This window comes from Nerophis lumbriciformis, linkage group LG09 (assembly GCF_033978685.3).
Source record: "Nerophis lumbriciformis linkage group LG09, RoL_Nlum_v2.1, whole genome shotgun sequence".
Lineage (NCBI taxonomy): Eukaryota > Metazoa > Chordata > Actinopteri > Syngnathiformes > Syngnathidae > Nerophis > Nerophis lumbriciformis.
Window position 1 is genome coordinate 43,495,918 of NC_084556.2, and position 13,376 is coordinate 43,509,293.

Here is a 13,376-nt window from a genome sequence, read left to right on the forward strand (position 1 = left end):
GGGATGGGCAATGTGGCCTCAAATCTATATTACAATATATACTGCAGCCTCATGTGATAACGATAGACATCACAATATATTATTTGTATGGCGGTCAAGGTTAACGCATGTGAATAATAAAAATATATTTTTGCATTATCAAACATGAATGAAGATTGACGCGTGCATTTGTTACACGGTCTGCGATTGCGAGAAGGGGCGGCCTAATTTGCTTTGAAACAGAACTTTGGATACCACTAAGGTCACTTGGCATGGTGACAAACTTTCTCTCATCGGCGCACATCAAGTTTAAAATACCATCTTAAAGCGAAACACGTACTCGAGGATGGCGCTGACTTTTTTGTAAACAGCTACGCGCGAAAAGTCTAATGACTTTTCCTGGTAATATTGGAGACTTTTTTGTGTCTTGGAGACTCTGAGGTGAAAGCAAGTAGCAGTCACCGTCCTCAGCAAGCAGTGACGGCTGCTGCCGGTCAGCTGGTGGTGCTGCTCTGCTCGCGATGATAGCTACATGATAGCATGAATGCTATCTACTGTACACCCGCAAACAGAGGAGAATGCTAAGCTGGCAAAGTTTGCTAATTCAATGTTGTCAACAAATGTAGCACAGTTAAGTTAAACATATGCCTTTGCTCAGAGCTTGCTTAGGGCCCCGCAGTCACTCGGGGCCCCCAAAAGCATTTAACAAAAAAATACTACTTTTACTTTTTGCATGTATGAGTCCAATTGATGATTTCTACATGATCAAAGATTATAATTGTACAAATACACAATTTTAGGTCAACAGAGTGCTGCTGCAGATGTAGGTCGAGTAAGTCTTCCTGCCTCTCTTTAAATGTAAAAAGCTCTGCCTTTGCTGCACTAAGCCCCGGTGCCATGGCCGTGCCCGTCCACAGTCAGCCGTGCCCAATCCTGCCCTGGGCTGGAAGCTGTTTATTTTATTTGATCATTATTATATATTTTTTTTACATCAGAGCAGGAAAAAATAGGACGATATTTAATCAAATACAAAGGCACATTGACTAAGACAATAACACAATTAACTGACAATTTAGTTAAGTATAAAAAAGAGCCGAAAAAGTTGACAGAAACAAAATCCAATCATATTTAATTTTGTCTTGGTGATGGGTGGGACAAGTTCGAAGTACAGGTATATCCAATCACAGCTCTATAACGGCGTACTTTGAAAGAGGGGTGAGGGTTAGTCGTGAAGGACAGCCAATCAAATGCTTTTCCTCTTCAGATGAGGAAGTCAGTAGTCCCCGCCAAAAACAAAACTAAAATGTGTGGCTTTAACATTTTCCACATCGTATTATGTGTACAGCTGGGATAAAGTGAAGAAGACACATTTGATTTGTATTACTATAATGCCATCAGCAGGCGAGTCATCTATCGTGACATCACAACTGTAAGTCAAATATATTATTCCTGCTGCGTGAGCATGCATTGCTCGCTTTCACAAACACTTATATGCATGGTTATTGTAACGATATGTGTTTGAAACTATTTAAGCCTTTGTTGTGTCCGAAAATGAAAGAGTTGGCCATTTCTAGGATATTAATGAGATTGTAAAGGACTGTTTTTGATCCAATGTTGATGTGCTCAAACATCTTTCTTGTTTAAACGCTACATAAAACTACCTTTTATTTGTTCATGCACATAATTAATATTAATAAAGTGTCTGATGTATTCATTAAATCAATGTATTCTTGGTTGCCAAAAAATTATTCAAAGTAATATTTTGATGTTGACACATCTCATGTGTGCATCTCATAAGGGTAGTCTTGTAATTTATGCAGAGATGAGATGTGTCAATATCCAAATATTACTTTGAATCACTTTTTGGCAACTAAGAATACATAATGTAATGAATACATCCAAACACTTTATTAATATGTATTATGCGCATGAACAAATAACAGTAAATATGATATAGCTGTTTTAGCACATCAACATCAGATCAATAACAGTCCTTTCCAATCTCATTAATACCATAAAATGGCCAACTCCATCATTTTTTGGAAACATTTAAGGCTGAAATAATTTCAAACACTTTGTTACAATAACCAGGATATAAGTGTTTGTCCTACATGTAGTAATCAGTTGTGGACAGAAAAAGTCCCAGCAGTGCAGCTTTAACAACTGTGCACGCTCACGCTGCAGGAATCAATTTTGGGGGCCCCCCTAAAAAAATTGAATGCCCTCCCTTAAATACTTTTTTGCAGCCGGGTCTGGCTGCACCTGTGATGACATCACTACTGCCGTGGCTATGCGCACTGCAACTGTGCATCCAAAGTGTAGGTAGAGGCAAAATGTCACAAAAAAGGACATATCCTACAGATGCAGAAACAAGAAAGAGGAAGAAAGTGGAAGAGAAAAAATGCCAAGATAGTTGTGAATGTTCAACACACAGGGTATGTTCGTTTAACACACAATTAAGTTAACTGACTGTCCTCTCTTTGTAGAGTGTAAACATAAAATAACAGCATTTAGCTAAAAAACAGGTAATTTAAGACTAACATGTGCAAGACCGATGACACAAGATGACACTTTTACTGTAAATACAAAGTTTTATCACTTGGAACGTTCAACCCCCGGCCACTCTTGTAGCTGAATGTACTACATTTTGAAATTACAAACCATATAGGGCACCCTGGACATCATTCATTCATTATTATTTGTGTTATTATTGTATTGGTATTATTTGTTTCCTTAACAGAGCCACCACCATGTACATAAATGACATGTCATGTGTGAAGGCATGCCAGGCTAACAATAGCATGATGCAGACAACACTGCCACAGCCGCAATGAGTTTAGAGTAGGTGTGTGAAATATCAACAATCAATATTATTGGGAAAAATAGAAGGCCCAAAAATCAGAAATAGAGGGCCCGAAAATCTAATTTTGCCTTGGGCCCCATGGATGCTTGGCGGACAGCCACCGCGTGTAGAACATCTAAGATCTGTGAAGACCGAGTCCTGCAAGAAGATGCCATTCAAATCGCCACAGCTGGTTTGTCGTACAATACCTTGGAGAGGCACAATTACAGCATAGATGAACCAAATGTACTACACTAACCAGAGCATTTATCTTGCTTCCTGGAGAACGTTGTACATCTGTAAGTAATCACAACGAGCTTGTGTACCAAAAACATGAGATCTGCATTGTCATCTGAAAAAGGTAAACAAACTTGTTTGTTTCAACAACTGTTTAAACTAAAGAAGAGTAAATGGTGCACAATGTCAAGTTGTTTATCAGTGTGTTTACTACGTTATTGATTAGTAACTGTACTTTGGTTGCAAAATGATTGCAAACTACAAAGACTTTTGAGTTTTGAGCAAATTAATGACTTGCAGTTCAGTAAAATATTTAAAAACGTTCCTGTATGACATTCTGACGACAAAATTGCATTTGTACCCAAATATTGGGGTATTTTCTTCAGCAAATTGTATTTATGCTAGCAAATAACAACCTGTGAATAAGCTTGATTAATCACAGGTTTAAAGTGTGAGTAATCTGGTTTAAAAAATGAATCACTTGACAGCCCTAATTATTTGGTATATAAATGACAATAGAACCGTTTCAAAACAGGTTGGAAAGGCTCCTAATTGGCTGATGATGTATCTGTTAACATATTGCGTCATTTTAATTGTATTATTTTCTCAAAACTATTATTAATTTACTAATTTTGGACAATTCACACTGACTTTTGAATAGTTTAACAATATTTTTGTCTAAGAAAGTGTAGCTTTCTACCTAGAACTATGGTGCTAAGAACCCCATTTAGATGTTAATAATATGTTAGTTCTGCCTTTTTCCATGAAAAAAAACATTTAATGATTGCAATATGTATAATAGAACAATAAAACTTTGTTTTGCTCCACCACAATCAGCAGTGGCTGCTTTGGCTGTGCTTGACCCCAGAGCAGACACTCACCCCCAGCAGTCCAATGATGCCTTTGATAGTGAGTGAGTGATGTCAACACTGCGTGGCTGTTTTGGTTTATTAGTGAACTGTTGTAACACTGGCAGTGAGTCAGTGACTAAGACATTGATCCACACCTTGGCTATTTCAATTATACAATAGCAAAATACATGGTACTATTTTTTTATAACTCCATTTATGTCACTGATGTTTTATTGCTGTTGACAGAGCCAGACCCAAGTTCCCAAAGCAAGGCGACTTCAGATAGTGAAGGGAATTGTGAAGAAGCTCAAACTGTTGCAGTCATGAAACTGCCGTAGAAAGTCAGAGCACAGGAAGTACAGATAGACAGGAAAAAGAGAACAAGGAGGAAGAATATTTAAAATGCTACCCAGGATTATGGCCAGAGAGGCTCACAGACCTCAAGCGTGAGATAATTATCAAAAACCTAGAAACAGCCACTCAGAGAAATCTGACCTTGATAATGCCAAAGGATTCCAATAGGAGAACATTTACAGAGTATTTAGATTATACAAACTCAACAAATGGACGGGAAAAACAGAAGAGAGACTGGTTAATGTACAGTGAAAGTGCAAGGCAATATAATGTGGGCCATGCATGTTATATTCATGTGGCCTAAAAATCATCAACCCGTGCACTAACCACTAAAGAATGGTACAAAAGATCTGTTGTCAAATTATAGAGAATGTACAACAAATTCCCTCGCCATGAAGTTTGCAAGGCTCACAAAACCTGCTACCTCAATTGGAAACATCTGAGATATACTTTCATGGAAGAAAAGAGGGCTTACAGCCATCTTCAACAATAACTCCAATTTGAAGTTGAAAGAAACAAAGCTATTATAGAGAGAATATTAAATGTTACTCTTTTTCTGGCTTCCAGAAAATTACTACTCAGAGGGAGCACAAAAACGCTTGGTGATACACGGAATGGTAACTTCCTTGACTCTGTAGAGCTTGTAGCCAATTACGATCATCTGTTGAATGATCATCTGAGAAATGTGAAGGAGAAAACACCAAGCAACAGAGTGTCAAAATGAGTTCATAGAACTATGTGGAGATAGTTTTAAAAGAAATATTGAAGAAAAGGGAATGTGCAATTTATTACTCATGTGATGCGACTCCTAATACCACAAAGAACAGAAAGTAATTCTGTTGAGATATGATCACTGGGATGTAACTAAACATGTCTTGCAGTTTCAATAATCCAGTGGCAAGACTGGCCATGAAATATCAGAGATGATACTGAAAATACGAGGAGCACCACATTGGAATTGCAGATTGCAGAGGCCAAAGCTTTGACAATGGCTTGAACATATCAGGAAAAGTCAAAGGTGTCCAGGCTGAAATAAGGGACATAAATCCACTTGCTACATAGTCACCATGTGCATCACATACTCTAAATTTGTTGGAGTACATGCTGCAGAGTCGTGTAGCAATGTTTCAAAATATTTTTGGGTGTTTGATTTGCTTGTACAATATCTTTAGTGCCAGTTCAGAGAGATGGACCATTCTCAGAGAAAAGCATGGCTGCTCCTTCACCGCATTTCTAAAATCCGTTGGAGTGCCCGCATAGCAGTTTCAAATCACATACAATCACTCTTAGAGGCCCTGGATAGCATCCATGATAGATGAAGCTTGACTAATGAAGTCAAATCAGATGTCACTGGTCTCAGGAGTTACTGTATTTTACACACTTTTAAACTTTAAAACTGTTGGTAAAAAATACTGCAGTCAATTGAAGACAGAAATATAATTCTGCAGTCAGGAAAAAAATCACTACATGTAGAAGCAGCCAAAATGGAGGCACTGAAGGAAGAAATGCAGGTTATCGCGACTAATGGGATGACTTCCTTGCAGAAGCTTCCCTCATCGCAGAAGCTATGGATGTTCCTATTGGATTTCCAGTCAGCCACAAGCAAAATAAATGTTTTGCAGAGGTCAGAAAAAAAAGGTAAACCAGGAGGAGACAGAATCATATCTGTTTCGCAACAGTGTTTTATTTCTGGCTTTATATAACATCATCTGTGCCTTAGAAACCCGCTTTCTATCCTTGTTTGCTGCAATACTGAAAATCAGGCATTTAAAAGATGATCAGATTAATTAACAAACAGGATATTAGTGTTAATTTTGAAAGTAAGGTGCAACATTTGAGGTATGTTTATATTGCCACATATCCACATCTCCCTTTAAATTGCTGAATTCCATACATGAACTTCAGCTTCAGAGCTTTTTTGGTTAAGTCCTCAAAAGGGGCAAGTGGTAGAAAATGGATGGTAGAATGGATGGATGTGTTACCATCCGAAACCTCTGTACATTACCTGGGACTGTTGCAGGTGAAAAAACGCGTTCAGCAAATTGAAATATTTAAAACCTATCCAAAAATCAACAACAAGCCAAAATAGGCTAAATAGCCTTGCTCGGCTTACAATTAGAAGTCAGCTAAGCCGACAATTGGACTTCAAAGACCTCATCAGCGAATTTCCTCACAAAAAGGCCAGCATTGGGCTTTCTGATGAGAGTTACAATAAAATTGTTAATCATAAAAAAAGAAACAAACTGGGTGTATTACACCGGGCTGTTAAGAACACTAAAAAAAATTATAATTGAAGAGGGTCCCTCACTGATATTCTTTCAGGAGGCCCACAATTCGTAGCAACGGCCCTGGTGGTTAGCATATCCGCTTACATTGTGTAGTGTAGCATGTTTTTGTGTACTTGTAAGAAACATAGCTTATTTGCCGCCATGGAGGCGAAGATTGCTGACTTAGAAGTGGCTTTGCACTGTGGGGTGTCATTAACTGCCACCAAGGACACTGCATTGTGTTGAGGTTGTTCGCTTCTCACTGTCTATTTTGCAGAACCAGCTAGGATGTGTCATCAACATGCATTAACATGCAGTCATCGCGGTGGATAAACTCTTCATCAACGGCCAACTTTACCGTGATCCAGAAGCCACGCCGTGGCTGTATTATTAGCGTCTGAAACACGGTAAATGTTGTATTTTTTTTTGTTTTGTTATTCCATTATGCTTCAATCCCTCTCTTTTTTTTCCCCCCTCTTGTTCACAATACACCTGTGCGTCATATAGCGCTCACGTAAACACCATACGCTCTCTCTCTCTCTTTCTTTCGGTAAACCAACATGTTTACTATTTTACTTTCTTGTTTTCCTTTTTATGTCACTTATTTCACTACCTGTTTAATCCACCACTTTCTTCTTTTCTTTTTATTTTATGCTTTTTGTTTTGTTTTTCTCTTTCTATTTCTCCACCTGTTGTGTGTCCCCTTGTTGTCATCAGCATTTACACTCACAGCTAATACATGCACAACTATACACACTCTGCACACCTACATATATGCATGATAGGTTTACATTTAGATACAGACATGCATTATTTACACATAAAGTACACACATACATCCACACACTTAGTTACAGTCTAGATTAGTATGTCCACTATGCAGTTTGTCACTTGGAATGTGCGTGGTGTCGGGTCAAAGGAAAAAAATATAAAAATTCTTAATCATTTGAAGAGCATGCAAGCAGACATTGCTTTACTACAAGAGACTCACCTCTCCAAGTCCGATACCTCAAAACTGCATTCATCGCAATACCCACACACATACCTTGCTAGTTACAACTCCAAACAGAGAGGCGTAGCCATTCTCATTAGTAGAAAGGTCAACTTTACAGTCCATAACTCCATTACTGACATAGAGGGAAGATACATTATTCTTAATATTTCTGTTGACGGGAGAAACTTATGTATCGCCAACATTTATGGTCCAAATGTTGATGACCCCTCCTTTTTTCACACTTTCTTCTCTTCATTTTCTCCTCACTCAAACCACTGCTTGATTCTAGGAGAGGACCTCAACTTAGTATTTAATCCAAATATAGATCGGTCCAGAGTGACTGGGAGTCACCGTGAGTCTCAGTCAGTGGTAATACTTAAGCAATATATGAAGGATTATGGTCTTTGCGATGCCTGGCGTTCATCATCAAGGATTCAGCTGGGAACATTACGCACGTTCCTGAGGAAATTAACTCCATCTTTAGAGACTTTTACAGAAACTTGTATACACCCCAGATTGACCCATCTCTTTCAGACATTGAGACATTTCTCAATGGTATAGACTTACCTAAATTGAATACAAGGCAGGTATCAAATTTAGATCTTGCTATTTCTGTAGGCGAACTACACGATGCTCTTCAACAGATGCCAAACAATAAAGCACCAGGGCCTGATGGGTTCCCTGTGGAGTTCTACAAAACATTCTGGTCACTGCTAGCTCCGATATTTACGAAAATGGCTTTAGAGATTAAAGAAAACTCATTCCTTCCTCCAAATATGAACTCTGCCACGATCAGTCTCTTGCTAAAACCTGATAAAGACCCAACACTTCCATCCAGTTACCGGCCAATCTCCCTGATTAATGCTGATCTTATAAATTATCTGCAAAGTATTAGCTCAAAGATTAGAAAAAGTCACTCCATATATAGTACATCCTGATCAAACAGGTTTCATCAAAGAGAGACAATCGTCCAACAATGTTCGCCGTCTACTCAATGTGATAGACTATTCTGTTATTCATAATCTAAAAACAGCTGTTGTTTCATTAGATGCTGAAAAAGCATTTGATAGAGTGAACTGGAATTTTCTTCTAGCTACTCTACAGAAATTTGGATTTGGAGACTCATTTATAGAATGGATTAAGGTCCTATATAGTTTTCCTACAGCTTCGGTTAGAACGAACAGCCAAATATCTCCAAGGTTTAATCTTATGAGGGGCACAAGGCAAGGGTGTCCACTTTCTCCGTCACTGTTTGCTATATTTATTGAACCTCTTGCAACCGCTATTCGACAGCATGCAAATATTAAAGGCATCCATACCGCAACCGTTCATCATAAAATAAGCCTTTATGCTGATGATGTATTACTTTTCTTACAAAATCCACATTCTTCTCTTCAAGATACAATCTCACTTATCAATAAATTCAGTTCTATTTCAGATTACTCCATCAACTGGTCCAAATCTACTGTGTTACCAATTAATTTTGACTTTCAGAGCACCTCATCGATTCCACTGCATAAAGGGAACATTAAATACCTGGGAATCAATATTTCCTCCACATTGTCAGATCTGAATCGCTTGAATTACTCCCCAATCTTAAAATCGATTGAGGATGATCTGGCGCGTTGGAAAACACTGCCAATCTCACTTATGGGAAGGGTTTCTACCGTGAAAATGATGGTCTTGCCTAGGGTTAATTATCTATTTTCAATGATTCCAACCAAACCTTCTCAAATCTGGTTTAAGTCACTAGACTCACACATCAATCAGTTTCTTTGGAAGAGTAAACCAGCACGAATCAGCCTTAAAACTTTACAAAAACCCAAAGAACATGGGGGTCTAGAACTCCCAAACTTTTCCTATTACTTCCTTGCAAATAAACTACAATATATATTAAAATGGATCAATCCCACTTTATTAGATAGTTTATGGTTAGAGATTGAACAATCACTTAGCCAGGAGATCCCAATTTCTAACTTGCCCTTTATTAGCCAAATTCTCCGAAAACACAACTGCTTTAAAAGTATTAATATACGCACTACCTTAACAGCTTGGTGGGAGTTTTTGAAAATAACTGGGTCCCCGCTCACTCCATGCCAATTTACGCCTATTTGGAATAATCCTGATTTTCTTTTAAACAAGAAGCCATTGAACTTTCCAACATGGTATGATAAGGGAGTCAGATGCCTTGGGGATATCATCAATGCAAACAGTTTTATCTCTTTTAAAAGTTTAATAACACAATATGCAATCAATCCTAATAAATTTCTAGAATATATACAAATCAAATCTGTAATCAGCGCAAGATTCAACAAAACAACATGGGAAAGTAATCCTACGACCGTTAAATTCTTCAAAACATCTGCCCCCAAAGCTTTATCCAAATTATATGCTCTCTTATCAAAAATAGATAACACAATAAGTATCCCAACTTCTAAATGACACTTAGACGTATCAACAAGCTGTGACCCAGAATTCTGGAAACAAATATGCCTCAATACTACTCGTTTGATTAAGAATCCAAATGTACAACTGATTCAGCTCAAAATACTTTACAGAATACATTACACCGGTCTAAGAATGTATAAAATGGGTTTAGCTGACTCTAACATCTGTGTACACTGCTCAGATAATAAGATAGATAATTACTTGCATTCAATGTGGTCCTGTGCTCCCGTGAGTAACTTTTGGCTTGGAGTGTGCGAGAACCTATCATTAGCGTTAGAGATTCCTATTCCCATCTCCCCCGCACTCTGCCTTTTGGGGGATCTCTCCGCAACTGATCTTGATACAAACAAAACATACCTCCTTATAAATGCGTTAGGCATCGCCAAGAAAACTATTCTCATGAATTGGAAATCAAAAAATAATTTATGTATAAACCTTTACAAAAACATTTTATTAGATTATGTAGTTATGGAAAGAATGTCTGCCGAATCAAAACAACAACTGACAGAATTCCGATCTCTTTGGGCACCGCTAATTAATTTTCTGACCTGACTCTCTTGGGGGCCGGGGATCTGTCCCGGGGGTCTTGCTCCGTGGGTGGGGGATCCTGGGTGCCGGGGGGGCCCTGTGCCGCGGGGTCGGGTGGGCCTGGGGTATGTTTCCTGGTTCCGGCCTGGCGGGCCGATCCGTGGGTGGTCTGGTGACTGGGGGTGCCTGGGCGGGTGTTGGGGTGCGGGTGGGGCTGTGGGCGGCCGCCTTGGGTTGGTTGGGGGAGCTGTCCCGTGGGTGGTTGGGCGGGGGGTTGCGCCCGTGGGGCTGGGGTCTTGCCGCTGTCGGGCGGGGGTCGGCTCGTGCCCCTCTGGCTCCGGGTGTCCGTGGGCTTCCTCCTTCCCCTGGGGCGCGGGGCGGGGTCTGCCCGGGGTCGCCCTGCGCTGCGGCTGTGCGGGACTGCCTGGTGCCGGGTTGGGGGGGCTGCTTGCCTCCCTTGTTGGGGCCCCGGCGGTGCTGCCCGACTGCCCTGCGGGAGTCCCCCTCCTGTGTTTTATTCCGCCCTTATTTTTTTTATTAATTTTATTTATTTATTTTTAATTTATTTTATATATATGTATGTGTATGTATATGTGTATATGTGTATGTGTATATATATATATGTGTATATGTATGTATGTGTGTATGTATGTGTATGTATATGTATATATATATATATATATATATTTTTTTTTTTATTTTTTTATTTTTTTTTTTAAATATAACTTATTCTGTTAAATTATATATGTGTATATATGGGTGCGTGTGTATGTGGGTGTGTGTACGTTTGTATATATGTATGGTGAAATCTGTGTGTATGTATGTAGGTACATATGTATGTGTCGCTGCCCCGGTGTGCATTGCTGATCGCGGCGCCGGGTCTGCTGAGGTGCCGTGGCATGCCGGCTGTGGGCGCAGGGCTAGGCCCTTATGGCTTTTTGCCGGATGGGATGCCTGGTGGGTAGTGGGCGGGGGGGGTCTGGACGTGCGGGAAGGGCTGCGGGGTTTGGTGGCGCTGGGCACTGTTGGCGACCAGGCCTCTTTTTTATTTTTATTTATTTTATTTTATTTAAAGGGTTTATTTTTATTTATTTATTTTTTTTCTTCTTTCTTTTCCTTCTATTTTTTTTTTTGTTTGTTTGTTTGTTTTTGTGTTGTGTATGTATGTGTTTGTGTAAATGTGGGCTTATGTATATGTGTGTGGGTGTATTAATGTGTATATATGTGTGGATGTGTATGTGTATATGTATATGCATGCGTGTGTATATGTGTGTATGTGTATGTATATGTATATGCATATATATATGTACATGTGTATGTGTGTATATATGTGTGTATGTATGTGTATATGAATGTGTAGGTGTGTGTATGGGTGTGGATGTCCGGTGGCTCAATTGGCCTGGCTGTGGATGAGTTGGGGTAGGTGGGTTGGTGGCCTCGGTGGTAGCCGGGGGTGTGCGTTTTTGTGGTTTACGGGGTCGGTCGCTTTTTTGTTTTGGTTTCGGCGGCCGCGGGTGTTTGCACTGCGGACGGGCGGTGGTGGTGATGGTTGCTGCGGTGATACCAGCGGTTGGCATCGCTGTGTTGGGTTGGAGTGGTTGGGGGACTGTGGCTGGTGTCTGTGCGCTTGTGGGGCTGGCTGGCGTTGGCTTGCCGGCTGGTTTGGGGGCTGGCGTGCGGACGGGATGCATTGGCTTCTTCCCCCGTTGGGGGGCTCCTTCCCCTGGCCGGGACTCGTATGAGCACGTTGCTGTGTGGATGGCCGGGATGCGGTGTTTGCATTGGGCGTGGGGGCTGTGCAGTTTTTCTGCGTTTGGTTGCCGGTATGGGCTCTGCAGGGTTGGGTTGGGGCGGGCAGGGGCTGGCTTTGTTTGGCGGGGGAGGGCTCGCGTGGCGTCACGTTAAAGTGGTCTGGTGTGGGTCACGGGCTGTGGCGGGGGGTGGCGGCCTCCTGGCCGTAGTTCCTGGTTGTCGGCCGCGTGGACTGGGGGGGATGTCCGGGCCCTCTACTCCTCCTACTTATAGCACACACAGTCACACATATATAGGACTTTGGGGATTGTCCTGCGGGGAGGCATGGCGGGGGGTTGAGGATGCCTCCAATGGGGCTCTAGTCCTCCTGTCTTGTCCCCTGCTCGTCCATCCCTCAATCTTAGCTGCATATTAGACACTTAGGATTTGGGGGGGCTTGGCTTGGTTGGGACCCACCATGACCTTGATGTCCCCCAATTTTAATCGCATTATTAGTTCCCACAAGCATACATATCTCACTCACGCTACAGTACACACATCAATAGGGACTGGAGGTCGGCTGTAACGGCTGACCTCCTAATTTTAACTACACAGTAGACACTCTGGGGGCCTTGTACACATGTATGGGAGGATTGGGGTTCGGCGCACCCCTCATTGCCTCGTCGGCCGGCGGGGACTGCGGTCTGGTGGCCTGCCAGGCTTTTATTCATTTATTATTATTATATATTTTTTTATTTTTAATGTATTTATTATTTTTATTTTTATTATTTACTTATTTTTATTTTATTTTATTTTTTTTATTTTTTTATTTTTTTTAATGTTATTATTTATTTGTGTGTGGCGTCGCGCCGGTCTCACTTCCTGTTGGGTGGGGTCCGTGCCCGTGTGGCCCGACCTTGCGCTGTGGGGTCTCTGTTGGTGACTTGATGTGGTGGCGGCGCGGCCCCCGTGTCTGGTCTGCATGCTGTGTCTCGGTTGTTTGGGCGGTGGTGGTTTGTGCGGGTTTGGGTTGGGGTGAGGGGCCTTTTGGTGGGGGGGGGTGTTGGTGTCTCTTGTTTGCGTGTTGGCGTTCGGGCTGACTGGCGGGCTGGCGCCGGCTGGTCTCCGTGGTCCTGGTGGCGTGT

General features: G+C 41.1%; 1 protein-coding gene across 4 annotated transcripts in view; it reads right to left on the reverse strand.

Annotated features, from left to right (window-relative positions):
* The window catches only part of atp2a3 (ATPase sarcoplasmic/endoplasmic reticulum Ca2+ transporting 3), a 140,818-nt gene that overhangs the window by 71,812 nt on the left and 55,630 nt on the right, over positions 1-13,376 (reverse strand). The window lies entirely within an intron of this gene.